Consider the following 12,500-nt stretch of genomic DNA (forward strand, 5'->3'; position numbering starts at 1 on the left):
ATTTGTCTGATTGTTTCTCTCTCTCTCTCTCTCTCTCTCTCTCTCTCTCTCTCTCTCTCTCTCTCTCTCTGTGTGTTTACTTGACTATCTTTCCATTGAGAGGAAGCTCCCCTAGTACAGTGAGCAGGGTGTTGCAGAAGGACTGACTGCTTTTGTCTGTGTGAAATCCAAAAGTGCCATTCGAGTAGTAGAGTATATCTTATAGAGTATGACTGGCCAATGTTAAATGAACGTTAACATCAGCAAAGTTTCAGCACAATAAGCCTCTTCATTGCTTATGTTTCACTCATGAAGTATGTGTCTGAGTCTTTTCATTCCATTCATATTCTGTTCCATCTGAGCTGTAAGAAAATGGGGGTGTCATTAGTCATGCCCTCCTCTACCTACCGATGCTCAGCCGGGAAAAGTCAATTGGCTGGAGCAAATAAGTGTCAGGGCTTAACTGTCTCTTACATTTCTCTACCTCTGGTTCCATCGCCTGGGCATTCTGTTCCCTTTTTAATCCGTTTGACATGGTGTCGTGAGTCTGAGTATTGTCTGACAATCAGCACAGCGTGTAGTCTGATGGGTTGCTAATATATGATGCTATTAAAATTGTATGTTGTTACTATGATGATAGGTTGATGGTGATGATGATGTCTGCTTCAGGCCGAGGGGTGTATTGTAGTAGTCAGGCCAAGAGCAATTCAAATATTGTTTCTGAGCTCTCCCAAAAAAAGGGGACTCCTCTCACTTTGTCGGGAAGCAAACAACCATTAGCAAACTAAGGGAGGCGGGTTAACCATGCCGTTTGGGAAATGTTCATTGTTATGCTCTTGGTCAGACCAAGTCTCGAAGAGATTTGAAAGTCGATGATAATCAGGCTAGTATTGTAGTGCTGCCAGCCTGAAGTGATATGCTGTGGCTAATGATATTGTCTCTCTCTGTATGCTGTAGCCATGATATGATATTCTGCCTCTGCTGTAACTACAGTACGATACGCTCTTGTTGCTGTTGCTGTTGCTGTTGCTGTGGCGGGGGCCACTACTCAAAGTCATGCTACTGCTATTGGACGCCACAGCGGGGGTGTCAGGATGAGAAATGGCTAAACAAACTCAAAGGAGCCGGCAACAGCTGGCAGACGCTCCAGGGAAGCAGCACTGTCATATCACTGACAAACACATGCACATGTGCACAATGTACACACGCGGGCACTCTTTCACGCACACGCACACACGCACACACACACACACACACACACGCGCGCACACACGCACACACACACAGACACACACACACACGCAAGAAAATCAGGGTCCCCCTCCCGTTACGTGCCGCGGAATTCTGCAGTGTCAAGAGACACAAGTGGGCTGGCCGCCCATTGACAGGTCATGACAGGTCTACCTGCTTGTGCGCTAAAGCCTCTGCAGATGATCCAGAATGCGGCGGCACGGTTGATTTTCAATCAACCCAAAAGGACCCATGTTACTCCTCTATTTATTGAGTTGCACTGGTTACCGATCGCCGCCCGGATCAAGCACAAGGCATTGACCCTTGCCTACAAAACCATCACAGGAACGGCCCCAGCTTATCTGAAGGACCTACTAACGCCTTATGTTACTGGAAGAGAACTGCGCTCATCCAGCACAAGCCGTCTGGCTCTGCCATCCAGTCGCTCTAGGTACTCCCAGTCAAGATTGTTCTCCGTTGTGGTACCCAAGTGGTGGAACAGTCTCCCAGAGGCAGCAAGACTGAGCACATCTCTTGCAGCTTTCAAGAAACAACTAAAGACATTCCTCTTTCGAGAGAATCTACTAGACTAATGCTTGAACTCGCCTTGCCCCAGGGCAGACTCCTGACATGATGTTTAGTTTAGTTTAGTTTGTGAGTGTGTGTTTGTGTGTGTGTGTACTCGTTATTTACTCTTTATATTAAAAAAAACAAAAACAAAAAAAACACAACTAACCCCTCTTTGCAACTGCACTTGTTGTTCTGTATATCTCCTGTGCACTTTGTATTTGCTTGTGATGTTGGCTTGATTATGTCCTCTTTTGAAAGTCGCTTTGGTTATAAAGCGTCTGCCAAATGCAATGTAATGTAATGTAATGTAATGACTGCCATGATGAAGAGAGGGGCTGGGCAGCGCTGGCTGGCAGGGCCGGATTAACACACAGGCTAGATATGGCTACAGCCTAGGGGCCCCCACCTGCCAGGGGCCCCCTGATTTGACAAAAGTGAAAAAATTACAGAATTGTGACAAGATGCGATATTGAAAAGCCCCTCTATCACGTTGAGTGCAGTGAGTAGACATGGGCCATGGCACCCTTAATTCCTAGCTCCTAATAGACACTGTCCATGTAAATTTGTTGAGAAATGTGCCTTCCTGTGGGGGCCCACAACATCCTGTAGCCTATGGGCCCCGGGCCATCTTAATCCGGCCCTGCTGGCAGGCAGCAGGTGCCAGGGCAGAGCCTCCAGCTGGCATCTGTGGAGGTGGTGCTAAGTTGCTAAGGAGGTGGAGGGAGAGAGGGGGGCACTGTAGCGCAGCGCGCTAAGCCCCCCACATTTGAGCTTGCATGTCCAGGGTTCGAATCCGGCCTGGGTCATTTGCTATCCCTCGTCCCGTCTCTCTCTCCACATTCGCTTCCTGTCGCTCTTCACTGTCCTATCTGTAATAAAAGCAAAACATCCCATAAAAATACATGTATATTTTTTGTAAAAGGAGGTGGAGGTAGGAGTGGAGGGGTGAGGAAGGGGTGTAGGGGAGTGGACAGAGGAGTGAGGAGGAGAGATGGAGGGAGTGGAGAGTGGGCAAGTTCCGTTATCCAAGCTCCTTCTTCTCCCTTGTGCTTGTGGACTCTTAATGACAGTGCAAGACGCCGTTGACGATAGAAATTTAATTCAAAATCTCGTACAAGCACAAGACTAGGCTGACAGCGGGAAACTTTTGTTTTCTTCACAGAGACGGGCGTTCATGGAAGCGTTGGGCCACAAGCTGAAGTGGAGGACGGGAGTCTAGTCTTTGGAATGCATACAGTGTTTAGGAGTGTTGAGAGAGGAGAGTTTGGTTGCCGGCCTGTGGAGGTGGTGCTACTGGAGGTTGCTAAGAAGCTGGTTAGGGCTGGACGAAGGAGAGTTGAGAGCAGTGTTGCCAGATTTGGCGGTTTCCCACCCAATTGGACTGCTTAGGATGGTGGCCTGCAGGTAAAAATGGCAGAGGGCAGGTTTTTCTGCACATTTATGGCCATAGAAATCAATAGAATTTAGTTCAAATTGGGTGGGATTTAGTGCTTCCAGGCGGGTTTTGAGCATTTTTTGGGCTGGAAATCATCAGTCTCATCTGGCAACCCTGGTTTAGAGCTGTCTGTGGTGGTTTTGTTTTGGTAACCTGAGGCATCAGCCCATGTCCTTTCACCTGAGACATATGTACACACACATGCACCCACTGCACATGAGCACACACACATTCTCAAGGATGTACATTCACACACATGCATACATTCTCAAGGATGTAAATGCACACACATGCACAGTGGTGGTGTCAAGAACAATCAATTTGGCAATGAATAGCTATGCGGGGCAGGACAATTCAATAATCGATTCAGCAAATGCCATAATTGATGCAGCATATTTTTCAAGTTTCAAATACTGAACCTTAAATTAAATGACTTGAAAGCATTGAAAGCTGCAATGGCATCAAATTGTAAGGGCAGTGCCAATGCACACCACCAATGCACAGACAGACAGACACACACACACACGCACACACATTGTCACTCTCACTTTCTAAAGCAGACACACAAACACACACTCACAGTGAGCCAGTATGGAGAGTGGAGAGTTGTTTACTGCAAGGAAAAATATGCTGCCAGAGAAAAGCTCAGCTGTGTCCCCTAGTCCTCTCCCTCCATCTGGGCTGCCCCTCTTCTCTGGCTCTCTGCCTGTTGGTCTGTTACATCTCATTCCAAAACGGTATTTCCCCTTTTCTTTCTTTCTTTCTTTCTTTCTTTCTTTCTTTCTTTCTTTCTTTCTTTCTTTCTTTCTGTCTTTCTTTCTGTCTTTCTTTCTTTCTTTCTTTCTTTCTTTCTTTCTTTCTTTCTTTCTGTCTTTCTTTTTTCTTTCTGTCTGTCTGTATGTCTGTCTTTCTTTCTTTCTTCCCTTCTGCTTTTCCTTATATAACTAAGTGGCACCCCCTTATCCCACATAAAAAGCTGATTTTCTTAATTTGTCAGCCTCTCCTCATATTTTGTTCCATCTCTCCATCCCCTTTAAATGTCAAGAAGCCCCTGAGTCCTGCTCCACTCCCCCCCTCCCCTCCTCCCCTCCTACCCTCATCTCTTCCTCTTTCCCTCCCCTGCTCCACTCCCCTGCTCTCCTCCCCTCCTCCTCTTCCCCTCCCCTGATCCACTTCCCTCCTCTCCTCCTCCCCTCCCCTGCTCCACTCCCCTGCTCTCCTCCTCTCCTCCTCTTCCCCTCCCCTGATCTACTCCCCTCCTCTCCTCCTCTCCTCCTCTGCTCCACTCCCCTCCTCTCCTCCTCTCCTCCTCTTCACCTCCCCTGCTCCACTCCCCTCCTCTCCTCTCCTCCTCTTCCCTTCCCCTCTCTTCTCCCCCCTCCGCTCCCATTCCCTCCCCTCGTCAGTAAGACCGCTGGGGTGGAGGCCTAGCTTCTGAATGTTGTCCAACCTCTGGGGGTGTGCGTGTGTGCATGCATGGTGTAGTGGGGGTGTTGTTGGTGGATGATGGAGAGAGAGAGAGAGGGAGAGAGAGAGAGAGAGAGAGAGAGGGAGATAGAGAGAGAGAGAGATTGAGACAGATCGGGGTGCGGTCCTGTCGTCTGCTGTGGCCAGGGTCTGGTCGTGAGGGCTGGGTGGGGGGTGCAGAAGACAGTATGGCTGTTGGGGCTCTCCTCTCCTCTCCACTGTGCTGTCCTCCGCTCTGCTCTGCTCTGCTGTCAAAGGGCCGTTTGTCCACACAGGCAGGGCTGACTGACAAGACGTGCAACTCTCCAACATGCTTTGTCGTCGCCAGGGCAAGGAGAAGTGCCGTCTTAATGGAGAGGATGCGTAAATCCACCCCTTGGAGAGGCTCGAAGGGGGTTCGCACACAATGCTTCTAGAACCAGGGCGATGCCCCAGGTTCGCCTTTCCACTGGGCGCACCGCACACGCCTGGTACCCTTGAGTAAACCGGCGCACTAATGGGTGACTACCCAGAGTGTCGCTGCAGAACCCTACATGGCCACTCTGCTGTCCTCTGCTCTGCTGTCAAAGGGCCGTTTGTCTTCCTCATGGTGGATGGAGCAACGGCTGCAGCAGCTCGAGATGGGACACTGCCCAACAGAGGGCCCAGGGCTATCAGTGACTCGACTCGCTGACTACTACTCTCCTCTCTATCTCCCCCTCTCTCCCTCTCTCTCTCTCTCTCTCTCTCTCTCTCTCTCTCTCTCTCTCTCTCTCTCTCTCTCTCCACATCTACATCTCTCTCTTTCACTCCCGCTCCCTCTCTCTTTCTCTCCCTCATGCTCTTTCCTTCTGTTTCTGTACCCTCTTCTCTTTATCTGTCTGTCTGTCTCTCTCTGTCACACCCCGACCTTTCTCTCTCTCTCTCTCTCTCTCTCTCCCTCTCTCTCTCTCTCTCTCTCTCTCTCTCTCTCTCTCTCTCTCTATCTATCTATCTATCTCTCTCTCTCTCTCGCTCGCTCGCTCGCTCGCTCTCTTCCTCTCTCTCTCTCCCTCTCTCCATATCTCCCACTCTCCCTCTATACACAGCAGTGAATCATAGGTAGGAATGAAACAATCCTGATGGTTGTGTCGAGCACACAAGGCACATGAAGAATAAACTGCCATCTCCTCGTCCATCACTCCTTTTGGAGGCGTGTTGTTTGATTAGTAGGAGGTTTTGTCATTGTGTGCAGCCCCATGATTGCATCACACCCACATGCTTCCTACTGGCATGGCCAGATTACCCGGCCAGTGGCACAGTTTCCAGGGGCACCAAGCATTTTTGACCAGTGACGGGCCACAACATACAAACTTTCCAAATATCGTTCATAAAGGCAGCACTGGTGAGATGTAGTGCCCAGGGACAACACATTAATACGGTCCTGTCTACTCTTATGGGATTCAAACTTATAACCTTGCAATCACAAGACCGAACCAATTTCCCAACCATTAGGCCACAGCGACGTCTCTCATTCCTGACTTTTGGATCTGGTCTTGGATTGGAATGTGAAGCCTTTCTGTCCTCCTATCTGTCAGGATTTTCAGACAAGGAGTAACCCAAATGCAGGCACAGTAGACGGCTGAGGCTTCAGGACAAACTTAGGTTTTCTTTTTATTTTAAGACGCGAGAAACAAAATCAAACACTACAAATAGCAACGCTCAGAAGATCCAAGAACTACAAATCAAAATACCCACGAGGGGGAAAACAGGTAGAGACTAACAAAACTAACAGGAAAACTGACATTACAAGATTCACAGAGGGACAGACTTACGGCAAGACGAGACCTAACAATGGCACCACACAGGACAACAGGAAACACAAGGTTTAAATACACAGGGAAGTTAACAAGGAACATTACACAATAGGCCAGGGCAAACAAGACACAGGTGAGTAGACTAATACTAATAACGAGGAAACGAGAACAAGACAGGTGGAACAAGATCAAAAGCAATGAACAGGTAACCATGAAACAGGGGGCATGACAAAACTAAGAACCGAACAGGTGAACCAAATGACAGAGAATGATGACTGGGCCAACAATAGGGTAAAGAGGTAACAAGGTAACAGGAACAGGACGAGCTAAGACTACCAGGGCAACACAACAGGTGAAAACACTACAGGAGGGCCGATGGCAAGCAAACAGATGAGGGGAAGCGAGACAAGATGCAGGTGAGGACAATCAGAACAGCAAGACGGCACTAAGGGCAATAATTAAGACATTAGGAACAGGAAACTAACTAAGAACAGGTGGAGCACAATCGGGGGCGGGGTAGAAACATGACAGGAAAACACAGGAGCACAATAACAGGATGAAAATGTAAACAAAAGCACATGGACAGCAAGGCAGACAAGAAACGGGACGCATAGGGTAAAACACGGGGAAAACATCAGTCCAACACAACAACACAGAGTCCAGATCCTGACAGTACCCCCCCGTCAAGGGACGGCTTCCAGACGTCCCAAAAACAGTCGAACAGGAGGACACCTAGGAGGAGGGGACCGATCTGTCAGGACACAGAACTTGGAAGAGGGGGCAGGCTCGGAGGGGCAGGCTCGGAGGGGCAGGCTCGGAGGGGCAGGCAGAAACAGAGGGGCAGGAAGACTCAGAGGGAAAGGCGGACTCAGAGGGCTCAGACACGGGGCAGGTGGGCTCAGATAAGGGGCAGGCAGGCTCAGGCATGGGGCAGGTGGGCTCAGACACGGGAAAGGCGGATTCGGGATGAGGAGAACAAGAGGACTGAGAGATAGGCACTGGAGGCTGGGCAACACTGACAGGAACAAAAACAGGAACCTTGACTGGCACAGTGATGGGAATGGTGACAGGAACAGGGACTGAGACGAAGACGGGGACGGGCAAAGTCACAGTAACATGGCTGGACACTGGTGCAGGGAAACGAAAAAAAACAAAAGGGAACATTGGCATGAACAGGGATGGACACAGGAATCGGCACCTGGATGCAGACTGGGACAGACACTTGGATGCTGACAGGTACAGTGACATGGACAGTAACTGGCACTGGGACAAAGGTGAGCTTGGACAATACTGGGTTGGACTGGGACAATACTGGGTTGGACTGGGACATGGGAGGCGGGACAGGCTGGGACGCAGGAGACGGGACAGGCTGGGACACAGCAGACGGGACAGGTTGGGACACTGGAGGCGGGACAGGCTGGGACACTGGAGGCGGGACAGGCTGGGACACTGGAGGCGGGACAGGCTGGGACACTGGAGGCGGGACAGGCTGGGACACTGGAGGCGGGACAGGCTGGGACACAGCAGGCGGGACAGGCTGGGACACAGCAGGCGGGACAGGCTGGGACACTGGAGGCGGGACAGGCTGGGACACTGGAGGCGGGACGGGCTGGGACGCAGACACTGGAGGCGGGACGGGCCGGGACGCAGACACTGGAGGCGGAGCAGGCTGGGACGCAGACACTGGAGGCGGAGCGGTCTGGGACGCAGACACTGGAGGCGGAGCGGTCTGGGACGCAGACACAGGAGACTGGACAGGCTGGGACGCAGACACTGGAGACTGGACCGGCTGGGACGCAGACACTGGAGACTGGACAGGCTGGGACGCAGACACAAGAGACTGGACAGGCTGGGACGCAGACACAGGAGACTGGACAGGCTGGGACGCAGACACAGGAGACTGGACAGGCTGGGGAGCTAACGAAGACTGGGGGTCTGAAGCACATAGGGAGGCTGGGTCTGGAGCAGGAGAGGCTGGGTCTGGAGCAGGAGAGGCTGGGTCTGGAGAGGCTGGGTTCGGAGCAGGGCCTGGAGAGGCTGGGTCTGGATAGGCTGGGTTCGGAGCAGGGCCTGGAGAGGCTGGGTCTGGAGAGGCTGGGTCTGGAGAGACCGAGCCAGCAGGACTGGAGGCGGAGCTGGTAAGACTGGAGCCGGGGCCAGCAAGACTGGAGGCGGTGTCATCCAGAAAGGGGGCGGGGTCATCTGGACCGGGGGCGGCGCCAGCTGGATCGGGGGCGGAGTCATCCAGTCCAGGGGCGGCGCCAGCAGGATCTGGGGCGGAGTCATTCGGACTGGGGGCGGCGCCAGCAGGATCGGGGGCGGCGCCAGCAGGATCGGGGGCGGAGCCGGGCGCAGACACGGCCGGGGGGCCGGCAGCAGAGCGGCAGCAGAGGGTATCGGCCGAAGAGTGGGTCTCAGCAGTCCCGGCCGAAGTGGTCTTGCCCGGGGCCGCGTGGTCGGGGTTCTTGGGTGGCTCAGGCAGACCTCTCGGCGGCTCGGGGTCAGGCGGACCTCTCGGCGGCTCTGGGTCAGGCGCACCTCTCGGCGGCTCGGGGTCAGGCGCACCTCTCGGCGGCTCGGGGTCAGGCGGACCTCTCGGCGGCTCGGGGTCAGGCGGACCTCTCGGCGGCTCGGGGTCAGGCGGACCTCTCGGCGGCCTCATGGGGTCCTTGGGGGCAGAACCAGGCAGGGCAAAACTTGAGACAGGCAGATCAGAACTTGAGACAGGCAGAGCAGAACTTGAGACAGGCAGGACAGAACTTGAGACAGGCAGAGCAGAACTTGAGACAGGCAGAGCAGAACTTGAGACAGGCAAGACAGAACTTGAGACAGGCAAGACAGAACTTGAGACAGGCAAGACATCAGGGACAGACCCAACTGCTTGAGAGTCACTTAGCTTGGCATCATGTGGATCGGCGATCTCCTTCTTGACCGTCTCACTGGCGTCAGCCGGAGCGTCAGGGTCAGCCGGAGGCACTGGGTCAGACGGAGTGACTTTCTCCATGGGTTCAGGCAGGTCACAAGGCACAGACAGGCAAGGACCATGGTCACTCTTCTGGGAGCGCAACAGGGCCTGGATATGGCGCACCAGGGCCTCCAACTTCGGATGGGTTGGAAACTCCTCAGCTGGAGTGAGCACTGGTGGGTTGACAGACAGGGGCTGTTGCGTTGGGCAGGATGGGCCAGGACTGGCCGATGGGCACGTTGGCTCGGGAAGGACGTGCGAGTAGGCTGGCTCCTCCAGGGCGGGTCGTCGGCGGCCCTTATGACGCCGTTTCTGTCGCCTCCTCCTGGTGGGTCTCCAGTCCTCCTCCAAGCAGTAGTCCTCCTCTTCAGAGCCAACCAGGTACCACTCATCAACCTGCGGCAGGGGAGGAAGTGGCGTGCGTCGAATAGCCAGCCGAGTTCCCGAAAACTGACTGGACGTTCCGGGCTGGGACAGGGCTGGCTGGATGGAAAGGTGCCCGACGCGCAGTGACCTTGGTGTGGCAGCCTCAGCCAAGAATGCCGCTGGGTTTCGTAGTGGTGGTGCCATTCTGTCAGGATTTTCAGACAAGGAGTAACCCAAATGCAGGCACAGTAGACGGCTGAGGCTTCAGGACAAACTTAGGTTTTCTTTTTATTTTAAGACGCGAGAAACAAAATCAAACACTACAAATAGCAACGCTCAGAAGATCCAAGAACTACAAATCAAAATACCCACGAGGGGGAAAACAGGTAGAGACTAACAAAACTAACAGGAAAACTGACATTACAAGATTCACAGAGGGACAGACTTACGGCAAGACGAGACCTAACAATGGCACCACACAGGACAACAGGAAACACAAGGTTTAAATACACAGGGAAGTTAACAAGGAACATTACACAATAGGCCAGGGCAAACAAGACACAGGTGAGTAGACTAATACTAATAACGAGGAAACGAGAACAAGACAGGTGGAACAAGATCAAAAGCAATGAACAGGTAACCATGAAACAGGGGGCATGACAAAACTAAGAACCGAACAGGTGAACCAAATGACAGAGAATGATGACTGGGCCAACAATAGGGTAAAGAGGTAACAAGGTAACAGGAACAGGACGAGCTAAGACTACCAGGGCAACACAACAGGTGAAAACACTACAGGAGGGCCGATGGCAAGCAAACAGATGAGGGGAAGCGAGACAAGATGCAGGTGAGGACAATCAGAACAGCAAGACGGCACTAAGGGCAATAATTAAGACATTAGGAACAGGAAACTAACTAAGAACAGGTGGAGCACAATCGGGGGCGGGGTAGAAACATGACAGGAAAACACAGGAGCACAATAACAGGATGAAAATGTAAACAAAAGCACATGGACAGCAAGGCAGACAAGAAACGGGACGCATAGGGTAAAACACGGGGAAAACATCAGTCCAACACAACAACACAGAGTCCAGATCCTGACAGTATCTGACCACAGCCTAGCTCTGGACCACAGGAAATAGGTTATTTACTATGGCCCCGGGGTCAGCCACAGTACAATGGAGTGGGATGTGAGGTGGGGTGGGGTGTGAGGAATGACTATGCGGAAGGCCCAGTCAAGCCCAGGGTTGCCAGATGAGGCGGATGATTTCCAGCCCATAAAAATGCTCAAAACCTGCCTGGAAGCACCAAATCCCGCCCAATCCTATTGATTTCTATGGCCAAAAATTGGGCGGGTTTTTCTTTAAATTCCATTTTTTCCCTGCAGACAGCCATCCCAAGTAGCCCAATTGGGCGGGAAACTGCCCAATCTGGCAACACTGGTCAAGCCATGTCCCCAGTCAGCTGAGTGGGTGGGACATTTGACCCCACTGTACACGCTCTCTGTGTTCAACCCCATCTTGTCCAGAGTGATGTTTACATCTTCACAGCTATCATTCCATATGCCTGATCCATACGTGACATTTTGTCAAAGTGAGGCTCAATCTTTCCTATGTTGTCATGGGAGTAAAATTCATACTTACTTAACACAATTTTTGCATGTCAACACTGCCTCCACTATGCAGAACACTTGCACTGAGCTCTGAGACCATATTGATGGTGACACTGCACTTTAAATACATTGGAATTGTAATATTGACTTCGGCCCCATGTTGTATGTTTTGAGCCACTTCAATATCCATCATAAGGCAGTGACGATGATGAAGTGAATATCCATAGTTTTGTTAGGCATAATGTGCTTCAAGAATAATACAGCAATGCATTCATTTTCAATTGCGCCACCAGCAGAGCCGGGCAGTATTTCTAACACATGCGTTAAAAATATGAACCTAAAGAGCAGTATGTTCATCGCCTCATGCTATGTTCCCACTCCTGTGTGTGTGTGTGTGTGTGTGTGTGTGTGTGTGTGTGTGTGTGTGTGTGTGTGTGTGTGTGTGTGTGTGTGTGTGTGTGTGTGTGTGTGTGTGTGTGTGTGTGTGTGTGTGTGTGTGTGTGTGTGTGTGTGTGTGTGTGTGTGTGTGTGTGTGTGTACGAAAGAGTCACAAGGGTTCTTGGAAGTGCGCAAGGCTTTTTTTCTCTGTCTCTACTTAAAAGGAGATTGAAACAGTCCATTGTTCTCCTTTTGCTCCCCATGCACTGCTTCTCCATCTCTGTGTGTGTGTGTGTATGTGTGTGTATGCGTGTGTATGCGTGTGTGTGTGTGTGTGTGTGTGTGTGTGTGTGTGTGTGTGTGTGTGTGTGTGTGTGTGTGTGTGTGTGTGTGTGTGTGTGTGTGTGTGTGTGTGTGTGCACACGTGTGTGTGCACACGTGTGTGTTTCTCTCTCACTGTCTTGTCTCTCTTCCCATCCTCTCCCTCCAGCTCTCATCATCTTTTTTCCATCTGTCTGTTTTCCCTCTTCCTCTCTTCCTCTCTTCTTCTGTTTCTCTGTGTGTCTTCTTCTTCCCATTTCTTCTCCTCCTGAAGACCTCGTGCCTCAGAGTCCTCCCAAGTCGGCTAAAGCCCGCCGCTTCCTCCTCCCATTCGTCTTCTGCTCCCGTGAATCGTCACCCATCGGTACCCAGACCCTGAGTTTGACTCTGCCCGCTTGCCCA

The 12,500-nt window shown here is 51.7% G+C and overlaps 1 protein-coding gene across 8 annotated transcripts in view; it reads left to right on the plus strand.

Moving 5' to 3' along the window:
* Positions 1-12,500, plus strand: part of ptk2aa (protein tyrosine kinase 2aa) — a 222,384-nt gene that overhangs the window by 151,018 nt on the left and 58,866 nt on the right. The window lies entirely within an intron of this gene.

The sequence above is a fragment of the Engraulis encrasicolus genome, chromosome 20 (assembly GCF_034702125.1).
Source record: "Engraulis encrasicolus isolate BLACKSEA-1 chromosome 20, IST_EnEncr_1.0, whole genome shotgun sequence".
In the NCBI taxonomy this organism is placed as follows: Eukaryota; Metazoa; Chordata; class Actinopteri; order Clupeiformes; family Engraulidae; genus Engraulis; species Engraulis encrasicolus.